At 39.9% G+C, this 25,491-nt stretch overlaps 1 pseudogene; it reads left to right on the plus strand.

Annotated features, from left to right (window-relative positions):
- Positions 1-19,124: 19,124 nt before the first annotated feature.
- Positions 19,125-24,794, plus strand: LOC122143093 (annotated as a pseudogene).
- The last annotated feature ends 697 nt before the right edge of the window (positions 24,795-25,491 follow it).

Consider the following 25,491-nt stretch of genomic DNA (forward strand, 5'->3'; position numbering starts at 1 on the left):
TTTCCACCATGTCTTCTGTATTGCCACCCACCATGGCTCAGTGGAATTGCAACAACTGTCTCCTGCAGGAACAACGAACAAATAAACACGTGATAATTAGCAATGATCTTAATTATCTTTATAGTAAACTCCAGAAACGGTCGTATGGTTCTGTTACATCTGGTAAACATGTTTCCATACGCCGTCACGGCCACTACAAGGTGTTTTATTATACAAAATGTAAATTAAATGACACACATTAGGAGCTATTTTTTAGAGTATGGAAATTGTGCATTGATGAAGAGGAGTAATGTGGAAGTACATGCAAATTATACATAAATAAAAAGTGACTTGTAAAGATTAAAGTCACTTTAAGTTTTTTACACTACAATTCCACAAGTTTAGGGTCAAGTTTTTCTTTTGAAAGAGATTACACTTACTAATATCCATAAGAGAGAAATGCGCACTAAATACATCAAAAACAGAGTGTAGATCCTGGAATGTACTATAGTTTCCCAAAAAAATATCCAGGTCTCCCCAAGCCTTATAAATGGAAACATAGAGTATCTAATATTTAGAGGAAACTGTAATAAATTTGATTTATTGGTATCTTATATAGTGTCAGTTTGTTCATTGCTTAAAGAGCCAACCGCCTTTTTGTGACCAAGTGTATATTAAGGCGAGACCGGATGAATGATTGAAGGTTTATTTAAAAATGACTCAGACCTAAGGAGAAATTTTATTTGAAAGCAAGTGCGCGATGTGAGTCTCACCCCAGCGCGAATGCACCATGATCCCAGAGGGACTGTGGCATTACTTCCCCACGAGAGCACCCAGCTAGCCAGCCAGCATGAACACCCAGACAGCAACGGATGAGGCGACATGTGCGAGTAGACGCAGCGAGCATGAGGCAAAGGGTTACAAAAGATGGCGGGACATAGGATAGAAACCGCGACAGACTGGATCTAGATCCAGAAGCGACTGAGCACGCAGTGTGAGAACACATTTAAAGTCCCTGTGAACACAAAACGAACACACGTACAGGGAGAGGGAAAGCAGTGCAAAATAAGAGGAAGGGAAGCAAGTGGAAGTGGTGACCCACAATTACTTGAAGGGGCTTTTAGCACTGCAGACAATTTTTAAAAATAATAAATGTAACACGAGTATCCATCCCGATTGGGGGTTGACCCAAACGACGCGATATAAAACAATTAAGAAGATAAATAAAAAAACAGTTTCATCGCCAGACGAGGAGCCCCTAGACCTTAAGAAGACCCATAACGAATATGGCCTATGCGAACTCCGGTTACGCCGATTAGACATGCTTGCAATTATTACAACCGGGAGTTGTAATGAGGCCTAAAGCTAGGAACATTTCGTAATAACAACATGTTTACACAATGCTGACGGTGAAGAGCAAGATAGAATGACAAAATTTTCGCAGGTGGAACAGCACATGGTGAAGTGGGGAAATGTGTGTACTTACATGTTGATACCTTGCTGTTCATTTCTCACCACATGGACAAACATGAAAAAACCCGCTCCGCTACATCAAAACGCAAATTACGTTTTCGGTGTTTTAGGAGGCTGAGATAGTAAATAGCACTATGTCCGACGTATGTGCATAGTCATCAAACCTGAAACTAACAGGTCAGTCCGGTCCAGAAGGTGTTAGCATTATCTATTCCTTCAGACAGACAGGAAGTCTAAATGAGGTCATGTGACTCAAACACGCACCGTCAAAACGAAAAACGGTTTGGCTTTCGCGAAATGCGACGAGACGGCCGAAGTCGACGAACAAAACATTACAACATGTAAATCACTTAGGCGTAGTAAAGGGTAATGAACAACCCTGTTTTGGATGGCTGATATGGGCAGGGGGTTCGGAAACACGGGAGTCTTGACGACTCAATGATCCAGCGACTTTTTTGAACGCCGTAAGTAAGCAACACAGCCTGTTAATGGTATAGAGATAATGGATAAAGATGGCCGCCCAAACCGCACCAGTCCGACACGAATATGGTATGTAAAGTATTGGTATAGGAGTAACATTAAGTTTTGAATATCTACGTACATTTTAATGTAACCCTTTGAGTTTTGGCTCAGGGAGTAAGTGTGTCAGTGTGTCTTTTGTAGACCTTGAGTACATGATCGCGTGTTGTCAATGGGATGATATTCGGTAAAGAACTATATAATATGTGCTGAGTCTAGTAAGATGAAGAATCATGAAGGGAACCAACATAAGCATATAGTAGCAAGAGTAAAAGAACTGAATTTGGCATCTGTAGTTTATCTCAGGATATCGAGATGAAAAAGAATGATATGTCCTTCTGTTCTCTACTGGCAGTGCTCCTCCTGACTTGAAAGAGGTTGGAAGGGGGACTGGATGTGGTAGGGCAAACAGTTCTGAGAGAGTATGTGCAGACTCAATAGGGTCTTCTGTATAACTCAGATTGTGGTGCAGCGCGCTACACGAGATTGATGAGAAGGTTAGACATTAATCATTAGCGTCATTTTATGATTTGTCATGGGACTCTATTTTACATGTCCCACCCCCCCCCCGAGAGTAAAGGTGGCTTACAGAGTAGGATGCATGCCATGTTTTTTTTTTTATTTAGTGCCAGTTTTTTTTATTAAAAGCATTGTATAAATGCATTCAAACCACGACGCGGATTCAAAACATTATTAACAGCTTGTTCAAATGAGGAGCTTTCTGATTAATGCCAAAAGAACAATAAGGGAAGTTAGTGTGCAATATGACACTGAAATAGCAGATAAATTTATATACACAGGCCGATAGTAACGATCTGAAAAGGATATATACTATATTCTTAGCAGAACATGACTCAGTGATGGTTCCAAAACAGATGAAAATGAAACAGACACTTTGTGCACAAGAATGATGACAGAGGGAGAAGTTTGGATTGGTCGGGCGACTGACGTGGATGGTCCATAATCAGAGAAGAGAGGGGCCGTAAGAATAACAGAAAATCGACTACTCAAGATTTAGATTTGAAACAGCCATTTATTGAAACTGAATAAACTACAGCATTGTGTGATTAGTGGTATGATTGAAAGACGGTTGCATCAGATTGATTGAAGCTTATGAATTCTGAAAAAAAAACACAAAATGAGGGATGGGAAATTGCATGTTCTGAAATGTCTTTTTTGTGTTTCAGGATGTGTGGAAATGGCATACTTTTAAACTAATCGCAAGTACAGTCTTTGCAATAATGGCACTCCTTCACGGTTACTCCCTTAAACTCGATCGCGGAATATGGACCAGGGGGATGAAACACAAGGACAGGTGACACTGCACCATTTCTAGGAAGATAAGATGGAAGTGAATAAAAAAATCACAGGTTGAGTCTGCAGTTTGAATCCTCTGCAGTCTGCATGAAATGTGGTGCTGTGTTTTGTGCATTAAATAGGTCTTGTCACGACATATGCTGCCATTCAAATGTTTTGGGTTTGGAGGTTATAAGGTGAGATTTTTCTATTTATGTTTTTTGAAAGAAATCCCTTACGCCAGATCAACATCACCAATGCTCGCCAATGGCTGCATTTAGATTGCACTTCAAAAATACGGCAGGCAAAAATATTATTACTATTAAAACAACTTTTTTTCTAGTTGAATATATATTTAAATGTAAATTTATTTCTTCTTATTTTATTCTGATATTACTTTGTGTTGGTTTATCATTCATGTTGGGAACACGATGTGCTGAAGACCACATATTTTTGGGGAAAATGTTGATGATATTTTTTTTTCGGATTTAATGTGAGTATAATTATTTCTTTCAAAAATATAAAATCCTAATGCACGTCTTAAACTTTTGAAGGGTAGTGTGCTAAGTGACTAGTAATCTTTCTATACCAATTATTTTTCTTTTCTATGTAAAACTCATTTAAAAATTTAAGAACAGAAATGTGTTTAACCCGTAAAATGTGTTTGTGTGACAGTGCCTCACCAAATGCTGGCTCTGTAACGATGCAATCTGGCTGCTATGATGTTCTTTGGCTTTGCTTGTGGTCTATGGTCTACGTGGGTAAATCTCAATGTTGTTTTGCGCCATGGTTTGCTATGGTGAATGAAACCAATGACCAGTCATCGTTATCATCCAATAGCAATATAATCAAACAAGACGTGTCCAGTACCCACCCCTACACACTGACAGCAACAGCGCAAACCGTTTTAGAACAGCCAGATGGGGTAAGAATAAACTGCATGCAGCATGTCCTGCACCGAACCTGGTGGATCTCCACATAGGTCATGGCAATTTTATAACTTTAAAATACTTTTAAAAATATCTAATTTACTTGGTTCTTTTGTCATATCTCTCTCTGTGTTTTTGATTTTCTTTTCCCTAGATTCCAACGATACCCATGGAATGCCCAAGATGCAGCGGAATGCTGCTCAGGGGCTTCTTTTTTGGATACCCTTGTTTTTTACGACTCAGATCCCGGGAGGCTAACTATCGAGTCGCTTTGGAGGAAGGCCTGTTTCCTTGGAGGTGGTTGTGCTTGGAACAGCCGGCCTCACTCTCCTCACTCCACTGTCAGCACACTTGGAGCCAAGTGGCTGTTTGCCTTGCTGCACTTGAGGTGATTGGTGGGGAGGGGTTAGGGGAGACCATTTGTAATAGACAAAAAAGCTCCACAATGATTCTCAAATAGAGAATCTTTGCATCTGAGGTCTGTATCTCTTTTTTTGTTTTGTTTGTCTAGGGGTGTGACTTTTTCCTGGCCATGATGGCGATGTGGGCCCGCTGGGCTCCTCCATATGGAAAGGCTCGTCTGATGACGTTCTCAGGTGCAGGATCTAGCTTTGGTGCCCTTTGTGGCTCTTCCTCTCACTGGCTTTCATCTGCCATAGTCTGGGGTATCGGGTGGCCAGCGGTCTTCTCTCTCCTGTGCGGTGAGGGAAAATGACATTTAACTTATGGATGCATTTATATACATAATAGATTTGGGGGTCAGTAAATTTTTTGTTTGTTTGTTTTTGAAAGAAATTAAATAGTTTCATTCTGTAAGTACTGTATTCAGCCAGCTTGCACTTTGATCAAAAGTGCCAGTAAAGACATTTATCGATAAAATACATAAATACTGTTTTCCTGTTTTCCACTAATTTATTAAGCAGCACAAGAGTTTGTTTTTAACATTGATTATAATAAGAAATGTTTCTTGAAAAAATTGTAATGATTTCTGAAGGATTACTATTGACACTGAAGACTGGAGTAATTGCTGCTGAACATTCAGCTTGGCATAAATTATATTTTAAAATATAGCAAAAAAATATTTTTTTAAAACATTTAAATTTATATTTTTACATATTATAACAATTTGACTTTAATAAATTGTAAGAAATATCACACATATTAATGTTTTTCTGTATTTTGATTAAAATAAATGCAGCCTTGGTAGCAGGCAAGGGACTTTTAAAAAAAACAAAAAAATTTTACAGTAAAATATTTATATTTCACAATATTAATGTTTTACTGTGTTTTTGATTAAATAAAAATACAGCCTTGGTAGCATAAGGGACTTTAAAAACTTGTAAAAAAAAAATCTTGACCCAAAAATTTTAACATTATATGATAACTAAATTTATTGGTGTAGCATCTAGTCCCAAGCAACAATGCTTGAAAGTAATTGTTTCATATATTTGACCCGTACCACAAAACCAGTCATAAGGGTCATTTTTTTTAAATTGATTTAGTCATCATCATGAAAAGCTGAAGGAAAGCTTTCTGAATTCTGTTGAGGTGATGGTTTGTTAGGATAGGACAATATTTGGCCAAATCGGAGGGTGCAAAAAAAAAACTAAAAATATAGAGAAAATCACCTTTTAAAGTTATCTCCAGTCCTTAGCAATGCAGTTATTACTAATCAAAAATTAAGTTTTGATTATATTTACAGTAGGAAATTTAAAAATATCTTCATGGAACATAATCTTTACTTGTTTTTGGCAAAAAAGAAAAATTTATATCATTTTGACCCCATACAATGTTTATTGGGCTATTTGCTACAAACACATCTGGTGTGACTTAAGACCGGGGTCATATATGATATATGAAAGTACTTAACAGTACTTGCTCTTGTCTTCATATTTCATGTAATAGATAATAGCATCATGTCTTAAACATTAAAGTGTTTTTACCACCAGGTGGTGTCGGGTGCTCTGGGCAGTGTTTTGGTTTATCTTGGTGTCAGATGAACCCCAGAACTCACCCAAGAATTAGTGACTTAGTGAACAGAGAGAAAATATTACATAATTAACTCAATAGGTGCACAGGTATGAGGAAATTTGAATTTTTGATGATGGTATACAGTTGGTCTCATTCCTTTATTCAAGTAAATCATTCATGCTAAAAATAAATAAATAACTATATGTGAATATGTATTAGAATATGTTATTTAATTGAAAAGGAATCCTCAAATAACATGAATTTAGAGGTTTAGATCTGCAAGGCATTTATAATGATTTGATATTTTCTCTGTTTTTAGGGGACGCCACATGGTTGGTCAGTGCCTGTATTATCTATGCTGTTCTCTGTGCCTCTTTGGGCCATAATCATCCCACAGATGTGCTCTAACTGGTCTTATTACACGCTCCTTACCTCACTTCCTACCTACATGGACACTGTGCTCCACTTTGATTTGCGACAGGTGAGGCCATTTGGATATTTAGATTAAACCAGCCTGGTTTCAAATCCTGTGTCGCCTCACTTCATTTTTTTTATTTTGTCAATCAGAATGTTCGTTCCACTCTCTAACGCTCTGCAATATCTGGCCCTGACTGGCTGTTCTCAGTGGGCTCAGGTGTGCCTTGCAGAACAAACCTCCTGAGAGAGGGAGCTCCTGAGTGGTCACAGCTGTCCGAAAAACTCTTACCTTTTATCGGTATGAATTATCCATAAATACCATTTACATAATATACACATATTAATGATTTGAGCATGACAGTGCATGTATAAGGTGCCGGAAATAGAATAGTTACACTAGTGGTCAAAAAATTTGGAATTGTTAGATTTGAAATGTCTTTAAAACACACTTGTGCTTATTAAGCCTGCATTTACTTGATCAGAAAAAAACTGAAATATTGTACTTTGTAATGTGTATTGAAAACATTTACAATTTTTTAATTCTGTGCATTTTCTCATTAGCCATCAACTTCCATGTTTTTTCAGAAAATCATTCTAATATGCATGAGATTTGGTGCTCTACACTCCGAAACATCCGTTTCAATGTTACAAAACACGTGTTTTGCTAAGCTTAATATTTTTTGGCAACTGTGACAACGCAATTTTTGAAACGTTTCAAAGCTTTTGTACACACCTTAATAAATGTCTCTTTACGTGTCACGTTTTAATTAATCTTTAATACATCCTGGCTGTGCTAGATTAAATAGAAGTATTTATTTTTTCCCGTCTCAGACTTTTAAATGATAGTGTCTCAAAGTTTCAATAAAAATATTAAGAAGCAAAAACTGTCATTCTAAGATTGACAATAAGAAAGAAGATGTTTTTTTGAGCAACGAAAAGCATATCAGAATGATTTCCTGAAGGGAGCAACGTGACACTAAAAAAGTATTGCAGTTTAATTGTGGTTTTTAATATTTTTAATGTTTTGTGTCCCCATAGGTCTGTTTCTACCTGCTGTTTCCTGCTTGCTGTAGGCTTCACGAGGTTGTAGCGCTGTGCTGGCTGTGACATTTCGTCTCACTTTTGTCCAGTGCATTCTGGGGGATTCAGTTTGTGCTGGTGGTGTCTTCATTAACCAGATTGACATTGCTCCACGGTACAAAACCAAAAGACTGTCTGACTGGTTTATTATGTCAAAATTTAGTCAAATCTGCCTCAAGTAGGCCCTATAGAGGCAACTCAGAAGGATCCTTCACTTTAGGTTCCCCATTTAGATAGTTCTTATTTGGTTTTTGAATTTTTATTTAAAATAATGGGTTGAAAATGTTTATCTTCATCTGGTGTTTATAGGACTAACAAACTGAACCGTAGCTCTGTGACTAAAACTGTGATTGTCCATCAGTCTATCCATTAAGTTATGCTTCTACAAACTTCACTTTTATTGGCATATAGTAGATATCATCTATTGTGCTATTCTCTTTTCCAGGTGACGTGGGTACAACTTCAATGAATCACAAACACTTTTTGGGAAAAGAACCATCCACTGGTGTTATTGCACCAATTGTAGTGGTTTACTTGACCAAAGATGCAAAACAGCTGTGTTCTTTACTCTGTGTGAACCACTGCAGAGAGTTTAAAAGAATATCAATCAGCAAAAGCTGACATGTTTATATGTTTCTCCCTTTCTTCATTGTTCCGAGCAGCACTCAGTTACAGGATGGAGACACGTTTGGTTCTTGTTGTCTGCAGGGGTGATGTGGCCTTTGGAGCCATCTTTTAACGTGATCTTTGGGCACGTGGAAAAAAGATTCAGAGCTGGGGCAAGGACAGATGAAGATCTTGACACCGATACACACACAATTAAACAACCCAGTTGAACGCATTCGGAGGGATAATGAAAGAATGCCTTTGAGTTTTATCCTATACTCAATACTATGCTACCAGCCAGAAGTTTGGTACAAACTTAATACTTTTTTCATGATTAAAAAAAGTCAAAACAAGTGTTATAAGGTTTATAAAGACGGCAACATAAAAATATACCTACTTTATATAAACTTTTTTTTTTAATAAATGGACCAGATTTTATGGTAACTACATACTCCCGGCATATGTTATTTTATAGTTGATGATTACTTTTATAAAAAAAGGGATATGCATGTCCAAAACTTTTTGACTCTGATAGTATTAATAATACTTCAACTCAGGGTTTTTAAAAGGGCCTTAAATGTGTAGTTTATTAGTCTGGCAATATTTATTCATTGCCGAACAATTCAGAATTAATCATAATACAGTGGATGGAGAATTCAGAGTAATTCCATGTCTTAATTTCATTCAGTCTTAATCTCATTCAATTAAAAAAAAATATACTCTACACAAGTGTAATGTTTAACTACAATGGGTGAAACAGAACAGATTTAGAGGTTTTTAGAGAGGTTTATCTAAATTTAATTACATTTGAAAATACTTGTTAATAAGCACTTTAATGGCATTAATAAGAAATATCTTACTTCTTGGTAGTCCAGTGCTGCTTTCAGGTCATTTAAACTTGCTAATGAAGTAACTTCCATTACAAGGGATACTCCATCCAAAATAAATTTTTGTCATTATTTCACGTTATAGCTTCGTGTGTCTTCGGGAACAACAATTTAAGGATATTTTGGAGGCTTAGAGACTGTCCATAGACTGCCAAATAAATAAAGTGTCAAGGTCCAGGAAAGTATGGGAAAAGCATGTCAGAATAGTCCATCTGCCATCGGTGATTCAACCGTAACGTTATGAAGCGACCAAGAATACTTTTTGTACAAAAAGAAAACAAAAATAACGACTTTATTCAACAATTCCTCTCCTCTGTGTCTCTCCAAATCAGCGTAGCACCATTTTGGCAATTCTGAGCAGTACGCAGATGGCGTACACTCTTCTGTGTCAGCCACGCTGCGTGATGCACTGTTTGCTTTCTAACCAAAGCATAAATACAAGTAAAAAATTTACGCGAAATAATGACAAAAATTTTCTTTTGCGGTTGAGTAACCCTTTAATTGTGTCATTCAGATTCAGGGCCTCAGCCCACTCTGTTTGTTACAGATTTACTGACAGATACAGTCCCATTCATATTTACTGGAATTTGCAAGACATGGTACCTTATTGTTTTGAAACTTGAAATGTTTAATGAATTTGAGTTTTTGATGATTACATTAAGCTAAGGCACAATTAAATTTTTACGCATCGTTGGTAAGCAAGTGCACAATTTATTTTTAAACAAGTTCTTTCTTTACATAAAGTTAAACTTAATGTTTATTTAAAAAACCTCCAAAGAGTCATACATTAATTGAGTCCAATGGCCAGCACCTTTTTTTTAAATGTCATGAATATCTCAATGCTGCAAAAATTGCCCCAGGTATAACTATTTCATTTTTTTAAATAAGTCATATTCATTTATGTTGATCATGCTCAATATAATAAAATTGAACTTTCTACAGTGCAGTCATATTTCCATCTGCTTTTGTCAGCACTTGTTATGTGTTCTTCTTCATATGGATGACTAGATCATTAATCAAACATTTATATGTCCTATGTGCGATTACAGAGAAAATAACCCCTCATTTTAATGGCTACGAAATGATGTACGAGGCAGCACTACAGTCAACTTGTGGCGTTTGGGGACTCGATTTTCTCAAAACAAACAGCCTGCAGATGCGCGCAACACATCGATGATAAATGGCTGGCTGATATTAGAATGCGCTCAAATTTTACATCATAGACAGTACTGCGTGTTTAAAATGTTATATATCTTAAATTTGCGTATTAATATAACTATAACTAAACAGTCAAGGGGCAACAATCCCAGTTATATGCACAATGTCACTACCTATGTCAGATAAGCTCCGACACTTTCAACTGACCTCAGCACTGTTGAGAAAACGACCCGGATGTACATGACTGGATATGCGGGGCAAAGGTCTCACGTGCTTGATCTACATGTGTGACAGTGATGTTAAGCGTGAAGGCTTGACATGTAACCTTACTGGCGTTTTTAACCCTTTGTGTCATATAGGTGCTAACTTTGATGTGATATATCGAGTTTTTTATCAATAAGGACGTAGCGAATATTTGATTATTTTTAGGGTTTGTTGTCTTCTTTAATCGTTCCTGTCATGACAGTGTAAATGACACGGCCTTTCCCCGTATCTTTGTCTTGTTGTGTTTGTGTTGGTGTGTGTGTGTGTGTGAGAGATTGACTAAATGAGCGGGTCCGTCTTTAGTCCAGCATACCACGAGGATCCAAAAAAAGACGGGTAGAGTGGATAAAATATAACCTATATTGTGTTTTACAGTTTTTACTTAGCTGTTGCAAATGAGACCCAGAATTTGGTCTATGAACTTGATACTCTCGCCCTACTATACCCTGTTATATTGGTTTAATATTACTGTTGAGTGAGTCTTATTTAAATTCCCTGCTTGGAAAGACATAGGTCAAGGCCACATTAAGGGAACACTATGTCTTTAGATGGGTGTGTTTTTTTTTTTTTTAATGTATTAATTATATTGACTATAAACACCATATTTTTGTCAGCAACTGTGAACTGAATAGGAATTGCTTCCTTTAGTTCATGGACATTTGCATTTTTAACCAAGGGTCTGAGACAGACGACCATGGGGTCTCATCACGACATTTGCCTTGACCCCCCAGATTCCATGTTGCATTAACACCTATCAAAAATGCAAACACATTTCCTTGAAGGGGATTTGCCAGTGTAAGTTTATTGCCTTGAGGGGGACTCGGTGGGGGCGATTTCTGCATTTCATTTTAATAAGTTTGTCTTGTTTAAAATAAAAAAAAATTTTTAGGTTGGTCAGGTGTGGTCCGCTAATATTTATGACTACAGTTTGTAAAGTTATTTCATTTTGAAGTTATGTTAGTTTTAAAATACTTTTATTAAATTGCTATGTTGTTTAAGACTAGTATGTTTAAATAATTTAAGAACTAGAGTACAATTATTTAATTGAATGAATGTAAAAAGGAATCAATGTAGCCTATTTTCCCGGAAACTGATGTTTAAAGCTAGAAGACTGAAGGATTTTTCTTTTAACACATTTTTTTAGCACTTCTGAAGGTACATTACAGCATATTGCTATCTCGTTAAAGATACTTTTGTCATTGACATTACATTTGCATCTAATTCCATTTAGAGAGATATTTGGGCCGACTGACTTGTGAGTCCATTGTGATCGTTACTCGAAATATCCCGCATTGCTGCAATACACATTTCAAGAGGTAAACCGTAATACACAGCATCTATAATTGCCACTGTCCGATGGAGGCGGAGCCTGACTCAACCTTTCACTACTGGTTATATATAATCTCTGTATAAATCGTGTATGTGACAAATAAAAATCTTGAATCTTGCAGTGAGGCCTTCTGGCTGTGTTTTGAGCCTGGAGGAAAAGTTCAGGGCCTTTCCTTCTGTATTGCATGGACTCAGCATGTGAACTCCATGTCAGGCATTGACGGTTGCTTGCATGCTATAAGATTCCTCACGGACTGCCCTCTGTCCTCCCACACATGTTTTGAGTGCTCCTGAGGGATAGAGACCCAAAAGCGGCAGTTTATATTCTGGACAAGATAGATATTTGATTAGCCTGTTAGCATTCACTGTGTCGGCTACATGAACCTTGTAAACTAGGCAGAACCAGATGTCAAGAGTCTATCACAGAAATAGAGTATTACAAAAAGACAAAATGTTTTGACAGCAAGGGCCGGATATGCCTGAGGTGTGTTGTATGTCATGGGTGGGATCTTTAGCAAGCTCGTGCTGTGAGCAGTAATCATCCTTTGGTGTGTGTGTGTGTGTGTGTGTGTGTGTGTGTGTGTGTGTGTGTGTGTGGTGTGTGTGAGAAAATATAGAAAGAAAGGTGGGAATCACTGCAGTTCACATAGTAGCATCAGATCATGTGCACCAGCTTTTTCTCAAATGAACTGCCGTGGGTCAATCTCTTGCTTTGACATCAATCATATGACTTGATTGCTTACGTGCGTGCATAACTCTAATTTACTTCATTTTGGCTAGTAATTATAGGTAAAGAAGGCCATGATAGATGACTGAAGAGACTTTTCAAAGGATTTGTTTGATTATATGCTTGATCTGTAGGTTTTGGGTGATGTAATCCGAGTAAAAAAGTTTGGGGGGTTCAGGACGGGTCTTTTAGATTAGTTTGATTTTCCTACATCTCTAGGTCCAGCCAGACTGTTCTAGACTGGCGAAGGTCTGGAATCTTATTATGGCAGGCTCCCATTGGCGCAAGGCTCATCGCACGCTGTGTTGAGGCTGATTTAACTGACACTGGTCAACAACGCAATCACAGTTTGTGTTCTTTCAGTTCATCGTCAACGTTCGCGGCGCGTGGGAAAATGTCGCCACAAATAACTAGACCGTGTGTGTATAAACTCTCTGACCTATTTTTTTTAGAAGATTCTATGCTGTGCGAATCTTTGAATATTATTCACTTACTTTTGGTACGCTTTTCAGAAATCCAGGATTTAGTGTTGATCGCTGTATAGATAAGACGCTCGAAGTCGCACACAGTTGGTAAACAGCTAGTGCTTTCTTCTTATTTCGTGAGGGGGTTTTGGTGTCCGACCAGTATCTATTTGTTTCCAGGGGGGAAGCATTAAAGAACAGCGGACACATACTTCAAAAGAAATCACACTGAAATCCATGTGAGAATTTCAACTCAATCCGATGAACGACTTACACCACACTCCTGAACGTGAAGTATTTTTTTATTATTTTTTGTCATTGACGGAGAAAAAAAGGGCGGAGGGGTTCTTTATGTGTAAATCGGGAAAGCTAAGGTACTTCCCTAAACGCTTTCCACGTGGTGTGTCGCCAGGTCAGGGTGCATACAGAAGTTGCGAATGCCTGGGCATTCACAACTTTGGTCGCGTTCCAGGCAAGTCATGCCAAACGTCCTGAGCGCGAAGGAACTTGTAGCTAGATTATTTAATTTTTATTTGCAACGTTTTGATATTGTTCGCTAAATCTTAGTTTTCAACTTGTACCACTTTGCATAAACACCAGCATGCCGTAGGCAATATTATCCGTAGGGCTGGGCCATTGTTGTTTCGCGTGCTATGGTGACGTCAGAGGCTCGTAAACCTGTATACACATAAGCAACGATCAGTATCCAGTAATGAGGTTCAATTCACAGGGTGGGAAGTTCACGGGTTATTCGGGAAAGAACTGCTGTTTTCCAGATGCACTTTTCCACAGTTAGAAGGATGGAAAAACATGGGTTTACGTGTTAGCCTGGTAACGCGGCCATAGCCTAACGATTGCCCGTGGGCGTGACATCTAGAATATGTAGACTCAGCTTGTTTCCCAACCATCAGAGAGTTGCCTGGAACTTTTTTCATGTTTAACTTTGAATTTTCTGGCTGTTAATAGTTCCTTATGGTCAAAATTATATACTGACAGGCTTATAACAAGGTCTGGTATACAAAGCAATACAGAAAAAAAAAATGGCTAAAATGTAGCAGTAAAACAAAAAAATGCTGACTATATTTTACAATGCAATAAGGACAATTATGAGCCCTTTCATTCACGGATTGTTAGTTTTATTTTTGTATATGTTTGTTTTATTGTTATTATCTGCAGTGTACATGTTTTTGTTGACCATTTTTTTGTGGACCACAAATTATATTAAATTCCATTGCGCTTGACACAACTTTTATATACAAACTAGGTGTCATTTAGAAATAAATTAGTTTATTACTGTACTGGCCCCACATTGTTCTCATATTTTAATGTCCTATAATTATATTTTTTATTTATTCAAACCATTGGCTTGCATTAAGGACGTCGACGCAAGGAAACAACTGACAACATTAACTGTTAATGCAATTATGTACTGTAGAAATAGTTTAACAGCGTCAAACAGCGCAAGCAATCCCACTGTTCTCTGTGTACTCTATTGTTTTTTTAAGCAGTAGAATTGCAGAGAGTTAGTGTTAACGCAGTGTGGGATGCCTACTGTTATTGTTTTTTTTATGTTACATGAAAAATATGTTAGAATTACTTTTATTATATCTGTTGTGTCCCCCTTTTGCTTTTTATGACTGGCAAGCTAATTTTCCTGAGCTGCAACAGAGCTCGGCACAAGTTTATAGTTAAAACTGGAATGATCATGTTCTGGCAGCAGATGATTTGACAAAAACGAGCCTAAGAGCCATAATTTGTGCTTCAGTGGAGGGCAAAAAAACATCAGAACTATCTGTACAAAGGAGTTTTCATGATGAATGTCCATGCTAGGATGTTTTAAAACTATAAAACATTAATTTATAACCAGGTTTAAGTTTTGTTTTTTTTCTTCCAAATTTTTCTTGAGGTCCCTCAGACTTTTAGACCCCACTGCATGTGCTGCTGATATGTCAAGCAGTATCGTCTGACTGTGTGTGTCCGCGCTGCGCTGCTAGGGCTCTTGACTGAAAATAGCATGCTGTCGACCGAGCATCTGTTACCTAGAGGTAGAGAGAGTTGATCTGTTAAGGTTCAGGGGGAGATGCCAGCTGCTGTTTGAAATAAGCGCTATGCAGAATGTAAGGCTATTGAAACGCTATGGCATTGAAGTCCTGTCAGGAAATTAAAGATTCCCAACACTCTAATAACGAAGGGAAATTACCGAAACGGTTCACTGCCCTCCCCTGGACTTATGTTTCAAAAATAGATAGTTTTTGAATCTCACTGGTCAGCAAACAGTCCTAATCTGAATTTCATTTGTGAATCTTAATAGCTTTAAACCACTACTGTTGGAGTAGGCATCTGAGACCACAGGGTACCTGAGTGCCCTTCGCAATTTTGTGCCTGGTGAGTAAATGTGCCTAACTACTTTGCATACAGTACTGGGGGGGGGGGCTTTGTATCACTACTGTCCATGCCGGGAGTGAAAGACTGGATGGTCATAAAATAAAATAAAATACTAATTCTGATTTGCTTTACATTCGCTCTAAAACTTGTGGTGGATATCCAGCCTGTATGACAAAGATTTTCACGATTCATGCGTAATAACAGCAAAGAGAGGAATAAAGCAATTTTTGACAATCAGCAGCTTGTCTGGCTATGCATACACATGCACACTAACTAGTGTGCGCATTTAAACGCTTAGGTGCAGCTTCCCTTTACTCCAGCAACCAGAGAAATTTAAATGTAGAAACTAAGTTTAATGAAGTAAATGTGATGAAGTGATTCAATTGTAAACCAGAATTCAATGCAGTGATATGGTTTTTGTAGTGACTGCCGTCCAATCATCATTGATAAGGAGCCCAAACATGTAAACCGTGTGGATAAACATCTTGTGACAATTCTCAATTTAAAATGGAACCATCCTTGTAAAATACTAAATAGTAGAATTACATTTATCATGACGGTTTAAAAATATCTTTTATTGTATGCTATTTTGTGTAGATTTGTTAGCTGGTTATATGATTCTATTTATTCAGACATATTTTGCCCATTTATGTTTGAGGCGCAACATGTCCCAAATATTTGGAAAAGATATATATTATTTCATGCAGTCAACAGATGCTCAGTGGAACGAGATCGGGACGGCAGGATTGTCGAGAGCTGGGTCGACGAATTTCTCTCGATTGTGTGGTGATTTGCGGCTACCGTCGGGGAGGGAGTTAGGAAGCGGGGGGTTGCAGCGCAGTCGGGCCCTTCTGCGCCGTGTATAAATTCTCCAACCAAAGCGGTTTTCTTCGATCTCCTCTTTCTGTTATACGTTTAACTCTGGGCTAAAGGGTAAGCCGCGGCAGCCGAGGAGTTAGCTCTCACTCTTGGTGAGTACTTTCTCTCCCTTGGTTAGGCCTTTGGTGTTTTTTTTTACTCTCCGGTTAATTTCCCCTTTAAGGAACATTTTGAATATTTTTGAAGGATTTTCTTTCAGGTTGAGTTTTTTTGTGATTTTTGTTTTTTTTTTTTTGTTTTTTTACATTTTCGAAGGGCGTTATTTCGTTAGATCTTTGTGGCTGTCCATCACTTTTGTGGTTTTATACAATGGTAGTTTTGCTTTCTGATTAGGGGTTACGTAATATTGTTTTCTTTTTAATAGTGGTGTATTTAGAGGAGATGTGCTTAATATTGAGCTTTTCCATGTTTTTTCCGTGCAATGTTCAGGCTCCTCAAGAAGAAGGAACCGGCAAAAGAACAAAGGGCACCTGAGCCCGAGAGACTTGAACGTCAGCGGGCCCGGTTAAAAGCCCTTCCCGCACATTTCTCTGCATCCAACAACTGTTTATCAGTGGATTGGAGTAGGCCTACTGTCTGCATCCTTATATGATTTCCATTCCGAGACATTTTGGAGTTTCTCCTGTGAACCTTAATACCGAGCGTTTACTTGTTGAGGGGGAGAAGCACGTGTCGCAGTTGCCTTCCTGGTGAAACGTAGGTCACAGCTCAACATCCGAGGCGCATCTATTACTTGTTACACAAATAGCCGCGCTCAAAAAGTTTTTAATGATGCGAAAGTATGCGTATTTTACTCCATACCTTTATTATTATTTTTATTTTTTTAACTTTACTCCTTCGCGTTTATTTTTTTTTTTTTTTTTTTTTTTTTTTTTTTTTTTTTTTTTTATAAATTTTTTTTTTTTTTTTTTTTTTTTTTTTTTTTTTTTTTCCGCACATTAACACGCGTGGGTTAGCGGCCACGTCGTACTCAGGAATTCCACCGACCACAGGCCGTATTGGTTGAATTCTACCTACAAATGCGGTGGAATCGACGAGATGGTAACCATCGAGAAGTTTCGAGAAAGGGAAGCTGCTGAGGTGAGTGATTTTAACACTTGTATGGACTTGGCTCCGGGAATTTCTGTTAATTGATTGCGGCACGAGCTCGGAGTAACGAGAGCCAAAATGGCGGCAGTAGGGTCACGCGTTCCTGTGTCTCTGTCAAGCCCGGCTGGGTGTGTGGAGTGGGCAGGTTGTTTTTAAGTCCGGTGGCTTCACTATGGACGTTTGTTCAAGATCTCTGTAATGGCGCCCTGGTAGGCCGTGCAACATGGTGTTCTCGTCCCATTCAACTTTCCAAGCAGTTCTGGTTTCGTATTTTAAACTTACTTAAAGCCACTTGTGATTTAAAAAGCTTTAATGTTTTGTGTATAAAATTCAAATGTAACTAAATAACTGCTTATTTAATTTTGTTTGCGAAAATGGAGTGGGGCAAGGGCCGTCCTTCAAGTACTCCTGGGTGCTGGATATAGGCTGAAGGCCGAGAGCGTGAGTCGTGGTATCACCATTGTACATTGCTCTCTGGAAATTCGAGACTAGGGCAAATTACTACGTCAACCAGTTTCATATGAATGCCCCTGGAGCACAGGAGATTTCATCAAGAACATGTATCACTGGTACTTCTCAGGTCTGACTACCCATCCACCCACACAGGGCTGTGTTTGTGAGTAATGATGTTGTGGGGTGAGGAGTTTACTTTCACTGAGTTTTTTTTTTTCTTTTTCTCAGCCTCCCTTCCAGGCTGACTGTGCCGTGCTGAATTGTTGGCTGGTGGTGTTGAGGTGAAGTCGAGGCTTGTTATCTCTAAGGAACGGACTAGACGCCGTGAGGCACGTCCGCGCTCATGGGGGCTTTCACTACTGGGAGTAAAGCAGCTTAATTGTTGGAGTGCAACAAGAATGGATCTCCACTCGAGCGGCCCGCCCCCTACTATACGGCCAGGGCTCGTTTTGAGGAAATCAGCCAGAGGAAGTTCAAGCGCCTAACATCAAAGAAGGTATCGGCTACATACCGCCTGCCAGTGTGTTGCCTTCGTCCCAATTTTTACAGGATGGCACGGTGACAACATGCTGGAGGCCCCGCACAAGCGTAAAGTTTTTCAATGAAACTTTCACGGGGTGGTGGGAAACACAATTCTGTGTGTGGAATCTCTTCTCTTAGTGTGCATTCCGCGCCACATCTGTAGTTATTAATGTCTGTGTGTGTTTTAGATGGGCTGGTTCAAGGGATGGAAGTATTGAGCGCCAAGGGAGGGGTGTGGCTAGCGGTGTTAGCTCTTCGCTGATGCCCTGGTATGCCATTTTGCCCCCCCAGCCGATGCCCACCGACCAAGGCCCGCTGCCGTCTGTCCACTGTCAGGATGTCCTACAAAGGTGGAGGTTGGTTATAAACTTGTGAAGTAAAAGTTTCTAAAGGCAACTTCATATTGGTTCACTTGCCCGATTCACATTCTCAGGGATTGGAACTGTGCCCCCGTGGCCGTGTGGGTGACTGGTGTGCCTACGAAGCCCAGGTATGGTTGTGACCTTTGGCCGCGGCGGCCTAACCTGACCCACTGTGAGGTGCAAGTCTGTTGAGATGCACCGACAGATTCTCGTACTTTGAGGGCCAACTCCTGGTGACAACGCGTTGTGCTTCCAAGCATTTAAGGAACGATGTCTGTCAAGGAAACATCCGGCCATTAGTTAAAGCGTGTCTGGGAGACAGGGGGGGGGGGGACATGAAGTCACCTCCCCCGCTTATGGATGCGCGGCAGCTTCAATGCTCCGGTTAGGCTTTCCGCATTATGCATCTTGGTGCACAAAGTCACTTTGAATCCAGGGTTGTGAATAATGTAATTACTACTTGTTTTTTGTTTTTAGGGCATCATCCTGAACGCACCCTGGTCAGATCTCGCATGGCTATGCGCCCAGTTCTGGACTGCCACACGCTCAACATCGCTGCTAAGTTTGCTGAGGGTCTCATGGTAGAGTATCGACCGTCTTTTCTGGCCAGAAGCTTGAGACACCGCCAAGGCTCTCAAATCTTTGAGATGCTAGCGCATTGTTGTTGAGATGAATCCCTTGGCAGCCCGATGTGTTTGGAGAGCATTCTGCTGACCTACCCCCCCTGCCTTGGTAAGTTCATTGTCATGCCTAATCACTCTTGCAATGCCATATCCTGCATTTCTGTAGTTTTGTACTAATTCATTCTCCATCCAAGGCAGGGTCGCTTTGCTGTGACAGATGTGCTTAGAGGCAAGACCGTGCCTGGTTGGTGTCTACTCAAGAGGCGTTTAGAGAAACTTGGTGGTTCACTGGCAAGGGTCAGGAAACAAATCTGCAGCAGAAGGCGCCTAAGAGCCCGCTCGGGAACTTCAAATGAATTTCCGGCTTAACTCAAGCTGTTGTCCAAATCTGTGTGGTAGTGCTCTTTCCCAACGTCTCCTGGAATTCTCATAAAAACCTTGGGCACGTCTGACTTAAGGACTGGCTTATTGCTGCTTTAAAACCCATCGTAAAAGTTTCCCGCAGGAAAGGTGTAAACCTAACTTGTGATTATAGTGGTGGCCTTTCATTGCTGATAGTGGCGCGGAAAAATGTTGCTTCAGTGTTTAAATTTGTTGATAGTTTAGAACTGCATACCGATGCCACAAGTAAAATTTCGAAAAGAAGCTGCTGAATCAAAACCTATATAAAGGTCTGAAAAATTGAAAGTTGCGCTTTGTCTTCCTGTCCATCAGTGGGGGTAACCTGGGTAGGGGAATTTTGGGGATGAGTCAACTGTAATATGATTTGTCATGTCCGCTTGGCGAGCTGTTTTTAAAACACGGGACGTGTTTTCAGCCGGGTTTCTCACATAGGCAGGTGTGCCCAGATCGTGTAACTGTCATGTCTTCTACACTCCAATTCGCAAATAGTGGTGGTCAGAGTAAAGCTACCTAATGGTACCCGTTCACATCAGGAAGCAGTATCTAATTGGGTGCCTAGGTGTTTTTTTTTTTTTTTTCATAGTCCGGCACCCCTGGTTCTCGAACCTGGTATAAATTTAGACGGGTCAAGTGTGACTCGTTTTGCCTTTTTCTCCGGCTCAGTGCTGCTGGGCTGTGCGCGTAGTGCTTGTAGTAGTCGGGTAAGGGTTTATTACTGCCATCATTTATTATTCAGTTCTTAATCCTAAAAAGTTTGCATATGCTGTGTTCTAAGGAAAAGGCACCTTAAGATGCATTTAAAAATGCACAAGGAGGGTCAATTTGGTTAGGTTTTAGGGGTACGGCTGAATTCAGGACAAAGGTTTATGTTGTACTTCCAGGTTTTCTATGATTGTCTTTGCTCTACTACCTCGTTTTTCCACTTAAACGCATAGGAGAGCGCAAACTTGGTTTGGCAAGCTGGAGAGAGGCATGGCTAGGTGCTGTCATTTCCGGTTCCTTCAACATGGAGGAAAAACACGAAGTGAAACAGAGGGAGGGGTGGGTGTTGCGCAGATCTTGCAAAAAGAATACCTGGACGGAAAAAAATGGATAACGAGCACCAGTCCATATGGAACGTCAATGGCTGTGTTTTTGCTAATTCAGAGTCCCGCAGAAAACAAAAGCATTATGGTAAACAGGTTCGCTAGGTAGCAAGAGATAGTATGTGAAAATTCCAACAGTCTGCGAATAAGGGGTAAATGCAATTTATATGCTATATGAAGGCAAGCGCTTGCAAGCCGCCTAAAAGTTGCGACTATAGGCCGCCGCGACAAAGAAACATCCGGGATATATATGACAGGATGAAATTAGTAGTCTTGGCATGCCATACATGGCACAGCGCGATGATGGCGACTGACGACAAGAGAGAACTGTGGCCACGCGCGACGACGATGTAGCCCTGGTTTGATCGACGTGTGCAAAGAGGGCGGGGTCATTGTTTGTGAGAGGGAAAGCTGAGGACGGAGGCAAGCTAATGTGGTAATGCAAGGAAGTGTAGAATAAAAAAAAAAAGGGAGGGAAACACAGCAGAAAAGAACCATGGTAGAGGAAAAGGACAGATACAGTGGTGAGAGAAGAAGGCGAGAGGGGTGGCATATCACCCTAAAACCAGACATCATCAACTACATACAAAAGTGGGTGCAGGGAGCAGGGATAGAGAACCAGTCGGGGAAGTAAATTGAAGGATAAGAAAACAGATGAGGGATAGCGTGCCAACATGCAGTTGCCGCCACTTCCGGATGACGGATGGAGTCTACAGGAAGGAAGAACTTCGGGCCGGGACTCTAACAAACACGCATGTGGTGGGAGAGTACATCTAAAGCGTAGTTTTGGACTGGGCAGAGAAAGTTCACAAAGTACAGACAACAGAGAGACAGATTGGTGTGCAGGAAATGAGACGGCACATTAAATAGAGAAGTGCAATTAAAAAAGTAAAGTTAGCACATACATTATACGGTTTCTAGGTTGAAAACGATGTTAGTCTCTTATAAGCTATTTCCGAGACTCTTCTATCTATCTATCTAATATTCTCTCTCTATCCTATCTTTTATTTATGTTATTCTTTTTGTCCATTTCGTGGTCTCTACTACATAACATATCTCAAATATGCTTCTGAATATTTAAAATTCCACTAGCTCATACAATCAATGGGCAAGGGCTCCTAGCAAGAGTACGCCTGGGTGCTGGACAAATGAAGCCGAGCGTGAGCTGTGGTATCAACCATTTATTTCCTCTTCTGGAAGTTTTGAAACCGCCCGAAAAAGTCTTATTGTCACCATCATTGAGCCCCTGGACACAGGTATTTCATCACAACATTATCCATGTACGGGGAGCCCTCAAGTAGGGTTTTTTGGGGTGGGTTTTTGTATGGTTCACAAATCTGAACCAGACATATGACTGTGTACCTGTGTGTGTTGGGATTTAATTGTGTGGCATGTATTTGATTAGTTGTTTGTGTAAAAGTGTTGGTAGGATTATTTTCTCCCAGTCTTGACCCCATTGCCCAGGGCCGACTGGGCTGTGGTTGATTGTCGCTGGACGGGTGGGGTTGAGTAGGCGGTTTGGGGCACACCCCGGGGTAACTCCCCCAAAGAAACGGACCATACGCCCTGAACACACGCACCGCTTGCCTACACTCTGGCAAGTCCAACAGCTTATGGTTGGAGTCCACCAGATGGACTCCACCGAGCCCCCCCCTACAGCCAGAAGCGTGATGATGAATCTCCAAGGGAGATCAGAGCTGGGCAGCACATACATTGACATAAAGAGGGTGCACTACCCCACCCCGCCACTGATTGGCCCTGATCCGGCACCCACTTTCTGGATGGCAACGGTGACACCATGCTGGAGCACCAACACAAACGTGAGCATGCTGCTGCTTTTTTTTTTTTTCCTGGTGGAATTTGGAAGAGAAGGGGTTTGTGATCACTCTGTGCGAATGTTGTGCCATAACTGAGTACCTATCTTTTGGGTCAGCAGAATAGACGGTCTTTTTTTGGTTTTTATTTTCTTATTTGTATAATATATGAGCTGGTTCAAGGTATGGCAGATTGCGAGAGGATAGGAGTGTGCTGCCAATGGTGTTACCTTCTCGAGGCCCTGGACTCCAATCCTGCCACATAGCAGCCGGCCCACCGATAAGCCCCTCCGTCTGCCTGCTGCAAGATGCAAATTGGCTAAATTTGGAGGTAAGCTTAACCCACCAACCTGGGTTTATTATAGTGTCAAAGTTTGATTTTTGGTTAATAATATATTTAAGTGTTTTTATTTGTCTTTTTGGTGTTGACCCTTTAGTTATCATTTTAGTTTGGTTTCATAGTTTTTGGCTTCCTGTTATTTAAATCCAGTTTTAGGTAGTGAGGTAGGGCTACCATAGTTATTGCAAACCAACTGGTATCAATTTACAAAATGCTTTTAATTTTCTTATAGTAAAGTCCATGAATGTTATTGGCAGCGGAGTCGCACAATGGGGGGCCAAAGCAAACGTCCAAGAGGCGTCTTATTTTAAAAGAAAGAGTCCCCCAACAACTGTGTTTTTTTTTTTTGTTTTTTTTCTCTTTGCAACACTTTGGATACCTGTAAATAGTGAGGAAAGGGATTTTCCATAGATCTGGTAAAGTGCAGGTAAATTAATAAAGCGTACACAACTGCACAGGGACATAGGGTGGCCCCGACTGGTGGTGTGGGTGGGTTTTTTGGATGCACCTCACATTTAGCCGTGATTCAGATAAATTACAAACAAGCAGTTTCATGTTGAAAAAGGGTAGACAGTTTCTGCGAAGGTTTTTCAAGTTTCTAGTATACCCGGTGTTGGAAGAAAACAACAAAAAATAAATTAAAATAAAATGAATGTTGCGGACACACATTTAGTTTTGAATTAAAAATATAAGTTTAGTCCGCAGCAGTGTTTTCCCAGGTATGTTGTTTTTTTATTTTTATGTCACTGGACGAAGGTGTTTTAGCTTTTAGATTGGGTTCAGTTTTTTCATTAACAAGAACACCACAGCCGCCAACTTCATTCTCAACATTTTCAACTAATGAAACCACGGCTGCACGGCACTCATTACTTAGTGATCTCAAACATTTCTGTGTAGTTTGTCCCTCAGGTACTTCGCCACTGTGAGAGCGCCTGTTGGAGGGTGTATTATAACTGGAACATCTGAAAGGCTGTTAAGAGGGTTTGTGACCTTTGTGCCACTGCCACAACCTGACCACTGAAGTCAAGTCGTTGGTTTGCGAGTCCTGCTGGGGGCTCTCCCTGAGTGACAACGTTGGCTTCAATGTTAAGAGCGATGTCTGTGAGAAGGACATCCGCCGTGTCGCGATGGCTGGAACGGCAAACGACCCCCTATGAGGCGAGCAGCTTCACGAAGCTCAGGTTAGATATAACTAATAGATATTATCTGCATGATCTTTCCTCTAATGTCAGGTTTTTATGATGTGCACCCCTCTTTTTCGCCCGGGTCATCATCCTGAACCACCCTGGTCCAGCGGATCTCTCAGGGGCTATGCCCCCAGTGCTGGTTTCACCACACTGCTCCACATAAGCCTGCAAGAACACTGAGCTCAAGGAGAAGATTGCGGCCGTGCGTTCTCTGGCAAGCGAGAGGACAACCCCAAGGCTCTCAAATCTACAGGAGATGCTGCCATTATTCTTATGGTCCCTGGCAAGCCATGTGTGTGGAGAGCTTCTCTCAGTACCTACTGGGTAGAGTCATCATTTATGTTGCCATGAACGTCATATATTGAACGGTAATCAAGCGTTCTGCTTTGTTTGAACTCCTTACTATCCACTACTACTTTCCAGGTCGTTTTGCTGTGCGTGACATGAGACAGACCGTCGCTGTTGGTCGTCATCAGGCCGTTGACAAGAAAGCCTCCACTGCTGGCAAGGTGACAAGTCTCAGAGAAGGCTGCCAGCCAAATGAATCGTCCTGACAGACACCCAACAGAAGCCTCATTGATATCCTACACTGCAATGTCTCAGAACCTGAGCACAGTTTTTAAGGACTGGCTTATGCTGATAAAACCCACCGTAAAAAAGCTTCAGAAGGAAAGGAGGAAACCATTTATTTCTGAACACCTTAGAAGAAAACCATTATAAAAATAAGCAGTGATCATTCATCAGTTTGTGCCATTATTCTTTCTTGTAAGAGGTCAAATCATTATGAATGGGTTTTATGTAAGTGCATTCATAAATAAATTCTTTTTGAACATGATAAATATGATTAAGATTCTTTTTTTTTTTTTACATTTGAATCCTGAATATTTCAGTGTTATTACAGTTAACTAAAACAAATGCTAAAGAAATAAAGCTGAAAGAAAAGAAAATACAAATTTTAGATTTAAAACTTATTAAATATACATAAAAATAAATATACATAAAAAATATACCCTTGGCAATTAACTGAAATAAGTTTTAAGCTGAACTACTAAAATTTCTAAGTATAACTGGAACAAAAAAGAAAGCAAAAAAATTCAAATGAATACCAAAAATAAACAAATTCAAATGTTAAATACTATAATAGAATATATAAATAATACAAAAATAGCACTGTTATGTACACATACTGCACTTTAGGCTAAAATATATTTTTTTCATTTGTTTATACTGTTAAAAAAAAAAAATTTTTCA

This window comes from Cyprinus carpio, unplaced genomic scaffold (assembly GCF_018340385.1).
Source record: "Cyprinus carpio isolate SPL01 unplaced genomic scaffold, ASM1834038v1 S000000738, whole genome shotgun sequence".
In the NCBI taxonomy this organism is placed as follows: Eukaryota; Metazoa; Chordata; class Actinopteri; order Cypriniformes; family Cyprinidae; genus Cyprinus; species Cyprinus carpio.